Genomic DNA, 10,242 nt, shown 5'->3' with positions numbered 1-10,242 from the left:
GTCTTTGTTAATAAGCAGTTCAAATATAGATTGCTTCTTCTCTTTCCCAGGTGATTTGATAAAACATGCTCCCTTGTCCATCTTTCCTCCATTTTAACATAATGCAGAATCCAATTTATACCCGCTGCCGCTTCTCTTCTTTGTAGGCTTAAGCATGCAGTCACTTTAATAACAGCTGGCTCCTCGACACACAGAATTCCAACTGCCATTTTAACTGCTCCTTCACAAGCTCCTCCTCCCCACTGCATGCTGGGAGATGTAATGCTCTGTCTGCAGGGGAGGCATACAAAGTACAGGTGCAACCCACTTGTGTTGCCGGTGCCACATATACATATATCCCACAATGAAGTGCTCAGAGAGAAAGTGTATTCACTTCCTGTCTGAGCAGAAAGGAGTGCACATCGGGGCTGCAGGGTGGCACCGGGGATTACAACAAAAGGTATGCAAAACGAGCTATGTGAATGAGGCTACAATAAGGCCTATGGGGGAGGCTACAATAAAACCTATGGAGGGAAGGCTACATTGAGATCTATGATGGGGGTCTACAGTGAAATCTATGATGGGGAAAAAGTGAGAAATATGATGGACAGGCTACAATAAGACCAATCAAAGGGAGCTGCAATAAGTTTATGAGGGAGGACTGCAATGAGACTGGGGGGGTGGGGGCATAAGCAAAAGTACATTTTAAAAAAGGGGGCAAGGACTAAATCCCGCCCCTAAAAAAAATCCTCTAGATCCACCCCTGGTCTGATCCTGAATTATCCTGTGACAACAAAATCACTAAAAGGAGCTGCAGAGAGCAGAGATTTATGGTCCCGTTGTTCCATTTGAGGTTTAGGTGTTGCTCATCCTTCTATTGATACCCACATTAATTATATCATTATATTTAGATACATGCACACAAGATCTTGTTCTGCAACAAGGTGCTCATTTAGTGTTAAGAGCATATCTAGCTAAAAGGTGGGAATTTGCACCAGCTATAGGGAGGGGGCTGCAATGAGAGCGACATGGAGGGGACAGCAATGAGAGAGAAGAAACAAATTAGAAACAAAGTTCCTCTAATGTAAAAAAGATACAATGCAACACATGTAGATGGAGTTAATCTAAACAGAGGTTAGATGCAGGCATTGTCTCTGTGTTTACATTATTGTGTTACCCCTGAATGTCGGCCCCTTCTCATGTCTCTTTTTTTTTTAATATCACACAGTCATGGAAAGGGTTCTGGAATAGTAAAGAATTAAATATATTTGTTTTTGCAGATTTTGAGGAATACACTTTCTGTACTAATGTTCTAATACTGGAAATGACTGGGCTTATAGGTTTATATTTTACAAATACTTACCAACTTTCTGAAGTTGGCTTCCGGGAGCCCGCCGGGGGAGGTGGGCATGAGGGAGGCGGGGCGCCAAAAATCACGTCATTTTGGACCTGCCCCGGTGACGTAATAACGGCTGTTTATTTTACAGTTAAAATAGCAACATAATGGGCTTTAAGTCACAGAATATGCTGCAAGTGCTAAAATGAACACGGTTTTATCTTTTTGCAGTTATTGTTTTATTGCTTTCTCCCTACACTTTCACATCATTAATAAATTGTCTTAAAAAGTTTGCTACAGAGTGAGGCGGAATATAAAGAACCTTGGGGCAATAAAGTTACTTATTGTGGTAATAAAAAATCATCTTATAAGCAACTGAATCTTAGAGCTGCAATAGGACTAGCTTCCCTTCTGTCACTTAAACAGTCACCATTCAACTGCATGAATGAGTGTCTATGTATTGTTAGGTGTTTCATGCAGAAGTTTTAACAAGACAGAACAGTCAGAAAGGTGGTCTACAGGCACAGTTATCTTCTGAAAATGTTTCTATCTTGTTATGTAATTCAAAGTGATACAGGTGGCTGCTGGGGATGTGCCTGTAGGAAACATGGTATTTACTGGCATGATTCTGGTTCTAACACATTCTTTATCCAATTGTACTCCAACTATTGGGTACTAAGACAGATGTGTAGTGTCCTTCTAATCAGATTATCTTCAGCCATGGGTGTATATTTACTAAACTGCGAGTTTGAAAAGGTGGAGATGTTGACTATAGCAACCATTCAGATTCTCCCTTTCATTTATTTATTGCATTCTACAAAATGACAGCTAGAATCTGATTGGTTGCTATAGGCAACATCTCCCCTTTTTCAAACCCGCAGTTTAGTATATATACCCCCTGGTCTCCTTCTAACTGATAATAGCTTCCATAAGTGGAGGGAACACCTTAACCAACACTTGCTTGTATCTTATCAAGTTCAGTTAACTCTTTTGGAAGTTTGGGGTCATAAATGATAGATATTGTGGAAATACCTTCAGTGTAATTTGATTCCAATCTGATTTTGGGTGGGTATCAATTAGAGATGAGCAGTTCAGATTCAGATCAGTGTGACAAATCCTGTTTTAAAATATTTGAGTTGAGCCTCAAATTGACTTAAAATTGGCCACACTCTTTGGGTTAAATTTAATAAAATATCTGAACAGCAAAAGAGATGTTGACCATAGCGACCAATCAGATTCTAGCTATCATTTTCTAGAATGTACTAGATACATGATTTTGGGTCTAAGAAAGAGGCAAAATATAATTTTAACATGACCTGATCCTTCAAAATTTGGTTGCTGTTAAGCCATGGTCCTGTCTTTACAAGTGCTATGGTCCTGTATAAGTCCCTATGCATAATGTTATATCAGAAGCACAGCCACAACATCCAGACACCTATGCACAGATGACATGGTATTGTTGGACCAACTAATTAGCAATAAAGGCTGGACTCCTCACAAAGAGATAGTTGTTGCCATTGGTGATCAGAAATATGTTTAAAATAAGCAGAGCAACAAGGGTGCAGTAGGTCCAGCATCTAAAGCCTGTAGGGAATTTTAACTAAGGAAATTTTATATATTATTGTATATGTCTTTATTGTTTGATAGTAAAATTGTTTGTATGGTTAGTCATACTCTTGTACTAATAGTAAGGTTTATCATGGATGTGTTGTGTTATACAAGTCTGGGGATTTCAGGGATTCTTCTTTGCATTGGACGTCATTCTGTATTAATTTAGCATATGGACATACTGTAATTATTCTAATATACTGCAATGATGATGTTATGTTATTTGAAATCAATGAGAATATATTGTATAATGCTGAATATTGGGATATTTCTGATGAGGGTGATGTCATTTGAGTGAAAATACATGTGCTTGTTTAATGCTGACCATTGGAATTTTCTAGTGATGAGAATAGAAGAAGAGAAAATAAAACAAAATATCTTACATAGACAGAAGAAAACTCACAAATGTGTATAGTGCGTGGCTATACTACTGCTTTCATCAAAAAAGTGATAAATGTTGTTGGTTGTTATCTATATATATATATATATATATATATTGTTTGAGATTGCGGTGGCCGCGGGCACCGCCGCGACTCTCCTGTGGCTTCTGATGACGTCCCGGCGGTTGCTACGGCAACCGGGACGTCACTTCCGGTTTCCACGTCCCGGTTGTCCGGGCAACAACCGGGATGCTAGAGGCTCCCTGGCGTGGTGCCCGGCCAGCTGGCCAATAGGCGGGCGTACACGCACAGGGTCACTTAGGTGGTAGCCAATCATGGCTATCTGGAGGTTCAGGAGGCAGTATCTTTTGGTGGTATGTTTTGCAGCTGAACTACATCGCTATTGGTCACCTGGTAATCAGCTGTTAGGTCACGCCTCTGGACACTTCTAGGGCCCTTCCCTGATTGGCCACCTGGACTATTTAAGGCAATGAGGACTGAGCCTCATTGCCGGTTATAGTGTCCTGTCCTCAGTTCTGCTGCCTGCTTGTTCTCACTCTGCTTGGTTATCATTACCTTTTGATTGACCTCCCGTGTATGACCTTTGCTTGTTCCTGGACCACTGAACCTACGCTTCTGACCCCGACCATTTGCCTGAAAACTGGATTCTGCTCCTCCGCTAGTGCACCTGACCTTTCGCTTGTCCCTGGATTTCGAACCTGTGCTTGTGACCTCTGACCTTGGTTTTCCTGGCCGCTACTGTCTGCCAATCACTCCACTCCTGGGTTCTCCTTAAGTCAGTATACATTACCCGACCCCCTGTCGGCCCGTGGCCAAGTCTGTCCCCACCACTAGGGGCTCCAGCGAACACCGGGCCTTCAGGGCAGACCCAGAGTTTCATTGTACTGGCTTGGGAGTTCCTAACATATATATATATATATATATATATATATATATATATATATATATATATATATTAGAGATGTTCACTGACCCCCGTGTTATGGTTTTGGGTTTGGTATTGGATCTGGATTAACTTTGTGTGTTTTAGTTTTGGATCTGTATTTTTAAGAAAAATTGCTAACATATGCTAAAATCACATAATTTTGCTCCTTTATTGTTCCTTAATTTTTATTAACTTCAATAACACTAATTTCAAGTCACTTTTGACCACCTCATCAGGTCACAATTTTATTTTCATGCACTTTCGGACAAATACTGCAGCAACCTGGCTGGATGCTAAGCGACAGAGAAATGACTTAAACACACGGCAGTTCCTAGCACATCTAGGAAACATTGTCACACAGCAGTAGCAGGATAGAAAAGTAGTGTAAGACGGAATTGCCCTTGGATCATGAAACCAGTTATGATTCACTTAATCGCTCCACCCGTTTCTTGGCTAACTGTGGTAATTCTACAGCTAATACATGGACAGAGTGAAGCGGGCAGTCATGTACAAGGAGCCCCTCAAAAGTGGGAAAGGAATCCCATATATCCCCACCATGCTGCGAGCCTTCTTTGTCTGCAACTGCATCCGCAGAACTCTTATCGAAAAGAATGTTTGCTCTGCTGGGAAGTCCATGTCTCGCTTTTTCCTCCTGCCTCTTTGGAGGTTCCTTGGTTAGGACAAGTTGGACAGCTCCTTCCCTTATAACTGTACTACACCTTGGTTTTACCTGTATGTTGGACAATTTGTGAGGGAGCACCATCTGGAGGGACTTAAAGCAGACTTGTGGAAGCCAAAAACTGTCCACAAGCTCATGAGAGCTAAAGACATTATGGAGTCTGTTCCAGGGCTCCCTGCTGCAACAACAAAACATGAGTGGGATAATCTGGCCTATATGAGGCTGAATAATAGACACAAAGACACTGCATGGAGGGCGGTACTTATAGAATCAAAACCTCCCAAGATCCGACGACGTAACAATGACGTTCTGCCTCATTTAATTCCGAAAGAGCGCAAAAGTACATAGTCGGCTCGGCTCGGTACTCGGATCTGCCAAGTTCGGGTGTGTTCGTTCGTCGGGGAACCGAGCCTGAGCATCTCTAATACACACACATATATATATATATATATATATATATATATATATATATATATATATCTTCTTATTCAATTTCTTAGACTTCACATGATACATCCCGGCAGCAGCCGAGAGGCAGAGGGTCTTTCAAAATGGTAAGGTAGTCAATAATATGAAAAAACTCACCAAGTACCTTGTTTTTCTATCTGGTTTTAAGTGATGGATATGACCAGTGAAATAAAGAAAAAAAAGACAATGAGAAAAAGAGTTTAAAACCAGACACATACTTCTTTTAAATAGCACAAAAGAAAGCAATATCGAAGTAGCAATGTTCCCAAGGAACGATTTCACTAATGGTATAAATAAGATAGCTCTTTAAAATTAATCTAAAAAGCCTATAAATAGGATAGTTATTTTAAAATCAATTAAAATGTATGTTTGAAATATCTTCAATTTAATCCCATTGATTAAATTGTGTTTGTATACATGAAAGGAAAGACTATAGAACTATCCATGTTATAATTGTTTGGACTGCAATTTTCAAAAAAGAAAATTATTCTACATCCAACGCAGGAATTCTCTATTCCATTGAAAATATTTACACATGTAATTCAGCAGTAATGATTTATCTTTTAAAATGCCTAATGTTTATGTTGGACAAATAGTTGGATCTGTCAGAGTTAATAAACACAGATCAGTCATTTGGATATGCAAAGATAATAAGGATCTAGATAATATTTCTACAAATATTCATAGTGGGGAGAGCTTAAGGCTGAGTGGATCTGCTGCAATACCAACTACAAAAGACATGTGGCAGTACACTGACAACACTGACAACTGCACATTCTTTTTCACTTACTACAATCAGCACTTTGCTTAAGGTAAACTCAATTAGGGCTAAGAGACCTCGCCTGTATGCAATCTTTATAATGCCCTCACACCTACTAATCTTTACAGATTTATAGGCTGCTATAGCCTATAAATTGATTAAGCAACTTCCATTTCTTTATTTTTCTGAGAGGCATGTTGGTGTCAGTAGCTGAAGGGGAGTGCTGACATTGGATTGCTATTTGGAGGCTTCTGGGTTTCCTCTTTAGTAAGTTGGCTCTCAATTTAAAAACACATATGTATGGCCCAAATATATGGGACTCTCATTGTTTAGAGTTAGGACCACCCTATTAGCAAAAGCGGCGTGGAGTGGCGGGTGGCTTCAACATACATTTGCAAATGTGTGCAACTGAGACTTTTGCATTTTTATCTACAGTAGAAATAGCAGATCTGTTGCTGGCTATAGCAGTGTGCTGGGGGATCTCTCTGTGTGTTTGTTCCTTTTAGGATAACCCCACCCTTTCACGCACCTGCTATAGCCTATACATTGATTGAGCAACTTCCATTTCTTTATTTATCTTGGCAATGTAGTCAATATCACTGGGATGCAAACCTACTTCTCATGAAAGCAGTACAAAAGTATATATAGTAGATGGGATAAGCAGAAAATCTGTACAATAATAACAGAAACAAAACAGGCGCTTCAAAAGGATGCTGCCCTATCCTCACCCAAGAGGTGGACCAAATCCTCAAAAAGATGTAAATATACAAAAGTAAGGGAGTGGAATTATGACACTTGCTATAGGAATAAACAGTTATCTAACAAAATAAGTGGAACAAATAAATAATTGATAAATACAGTCCTTAAAAACAAAAACCAAAAAAATTTAAGGACTGTATTTATCATTTGATATATCTGTTACACTTATTTTATTAGACAGTCTTTTATTCCTATAGGAAGCGCCATAATTCCACTCCCTTATTTTTGTATAATTCAGAAGATTTCTTTATAGTATTGGCATTTGTAGGCATTGCTGGCTGCTAATAAATATGTATATTCTATTTTTCTGTCTATTTATGCTCCCTTGACTGATCTCATTAAAGTTAAAGGTTATGTTATAATTAAAAAAGGCAATTGATATGTCGTTAAAAGAACAGACACATTTCATATAACAACAATTTCCTTCTATTAAAAATTATGAATAAACATGCACATAGATAAAAACATACCCCTTTAATAAAACAATAATACATTCATAAATTAATGGTCATACTTCAATGCACATACCTTTTCAAACAGTATACCATGCTCTCAAGAATGCTTACAAACTAAGCACTATGGGCCTGATACTGAGTTAGACTTATACCAGTTGGCAATAAACCCAACTGCCCAAAATGGGATAAACTCTGGCACTAGTGGAAGAGATGAAATCTTGTATGTACCAAATTAATACATATATAGAAAGTAACATAATAAATTAAATTACATGCAATAGTTATTAATCACAGTGCAGCTAATTCAGAAAATTCAGAGCTTGTTGAGAGCCCTATATTGAAAATACTAAAACATACAGAAGAACAGCGCTGTGAGATTATTATACCTATAAAGTATATTAAAATATTATTTTTTACTTTTTGCAGCACTGGGAAGTACTTTGGAAGTCACTGTCCTTTATAATATTGGTGAAACATTTTGGAATTTGTATGTCTGTTAGTGTCATTAGTTTGTGTTCTTGAGTATTTTATATTGTGTTATTTTTAGTATGGTATTAAATTTTGATTTTTTTATTATTGGAGACCAATCCCTCTTCTTTTTATATTGCATTTGTTCCTGCTTCATGAGTGACGTTTGTATATAAGCTGCTGAAATCAGGAGTTGCTAAAATAGAATATTCAGGCAATGGACATCCAGGCTGCAAAAAAGCTTTCAGATTGATGTGCAAAAGATTGCATGTAATAATAATCTACAAATTAAGAAAGAGGTTGGCATAAAAGCCCTCTGGCAGACTTACGCACCTTGGGAAGGGTGTATATAATAGGTATTTTTGAGAGTTAATGACTGAAAAATCTTTCAGTTTCTCAATAGTATACTCATTGAATGACCCTAATTTGATGATGGAATCAATTAGAAATTCAGGTAGCTGACGTTTAATCTCTATTTACTATAATTAGTATAAACCTGGACAACAAGAGATCTGCCTTTGTCGCTGGGCAAATAATCAACTCTTTATTATTACTCTGGATTTTACGTTCATTCATCTCTTCCTTAGTATAATTTCTTTATGTATGTAGACATATATTATAGGTTTCAAGTAGAGATGTTCACTGACCCCCATGTTTTGGGTTTGGATATGGATTCAGTTCGTGTTTTGGTTTTGGTTTTGGCAAACCACCCTTGTGTGTTTTGGTTTTGTTTTTGATTTTGGACATGTATTTTTTAGAAAACTAGCTGAAATGCGCTAAAATCACATAATTTTGTTCTTTTTTGTTCTTACATTATTATTAACCTCAATAACACTAATTTCCAGTCATTTCAAATCAATTTTGACCACCTCACAGGTCACAATATTATTTTACACTTTCATACAAAGACTGCAGCGACCTGGCTGGATGCTAAGCGACAGAACAACGACACAACACACGGCAGTTCATAACATATCTAGGAAACATTGCCACACAGCAGTGTCCATAAAAATGAAAAGTGGTGCAAGATGGCATTGTCCTTGGGCCCTCCCATCCACCCTTATGTAAGATATTGAAAAGGACATTTTTAACAGAGCAAGCACTCCAGCGACAAGGAGTGACACTTTTTTGGTTGAAGTGCTTGGTTTGTTTGGGCCCTCACAAAACAAGCTACCAATAGCTTTAAGACCAACAGTGCTGTCAATGAACTCTACATTATTAAACCATGTCTACTCGTGCTGCATCTCCTTCTCCTCTCTGGATACCTCCCTCTCATCCCTGAAGAATTGCCAAACTTATGTAGACACAGGAATGAATATTACAACTGGAGTGGCATTACATTTACTTCAGACAGACTGTGACACGTAACATGTGGGCAGCATGGAATCTGTCGTGTTGGAATACGCTGCATTGAACAGAGATTTAAACCAATATATAGATGCAGTTGAGGAGATCATACTTAAATTAAAGCGTGACCCACCGGATGAGATCCCCGATTTAAGAGAGCTTGTACAGAAGATATACACTGTGCTTCAGAAGAAAAATACACAGGAGGCCATGAGGCAGGAGGATAACTATGTCCATTTTAAAGAGCAGCTAAGAAACTTGAAAAAACACATAAACGTGTCATTGGCCCCTGCAGATGAAGATATGGAAGATGAAGACGAGGAGATCGCCATCACCCAGAGCACTCCTATAACACAGTTGCAGATGGTGAACCCAGTGAAAAACAAAGTATGTGGTCACACGTACGAGAGAGAAGCAATTGAAAGGATGATTGAAAACAAGCATCAGTAGGGTAAATAAGCCAGTTGTCTATGCACTATAAAGAGCCTTTGACATTCATAGCAAAATGCAAGGTCACCACTAAGCTTCGAGCCGGTCCCAATCCCCTAAAAGATACAATATAGCTAGATACCTTTGATGTAAAGTGCAGATTACAAACACTTTGTGCAATACTAATGCAAAGTGGAAGGTTTGAGTAATACATATACACGTATATTTAGACATCCATGCTTACATTATTTCTGCAAGCAACAATGTTCTTTGCTAATAAAACTGTTGTCTTTATACCGTAAACATTTTTTCATAATAATCCTCCACCATTCTTTGGATGTTGACATTTGATAGTACTACAGCAGCAGCAGCAGGACTAGCGCTCAAAAATTCTTCTGAGGAATCCTGAACAGTGGAGGTGTCATCTAGCCTTAGCAACTTGAATGCAGGACTAGCTCCGATTGCTACTGAGCACACATGATGAGGAAGGCGTTGTGTGTATAGATTGCAGGTGCTGGGATCTAGCTGAGAGAAGGGACCTAGCTGATGCTGGACTGTTTGTTGTTATTTTTTAGCATAAGTTTCTAAGTTTCCCAACAGCTTGCTATGAACTCGCTTCAAAAGGCGT

At 38.6% G+C, this 10,242-nt stretch overlaps 1 pseudogene; it reads left to right on the top strand.

The window, feature by feature from the left end:
- Positions 1-9,041: 9,041 nt before the first annotated feature.
- On the top strand, positions 9,042-9,635 carry LOC142101851 (E3 SUMO-protein ligase NSE2-like; annotated as a pseudogene).
- The last annotated feature ends 607 nt before the right edge of the window (positions 9,636-10,242 follow it).

The sequence above is a fragment of the Mixophyes fleayi genome, chromosome 9, assembly GCF_038048845.1.
Source record: "Mixophyes fleayi isolate aMixFle1 chromosome 9, aMixFle1.hap1, whole genome shotgun sequence".
In the NCBI taxonomy this organism is placed as follows: Eukaryota; Metazoa; Chordata; class Amphibia; order Anura; family Limnodynastidae; genus Mixophyes; species Mixophyes fleayi.
The sequence above is the reverse complement of the archived record's forward strand: the minus strand, read 5'-3'. Positions and strand labels throughout refer to the sequence as shown.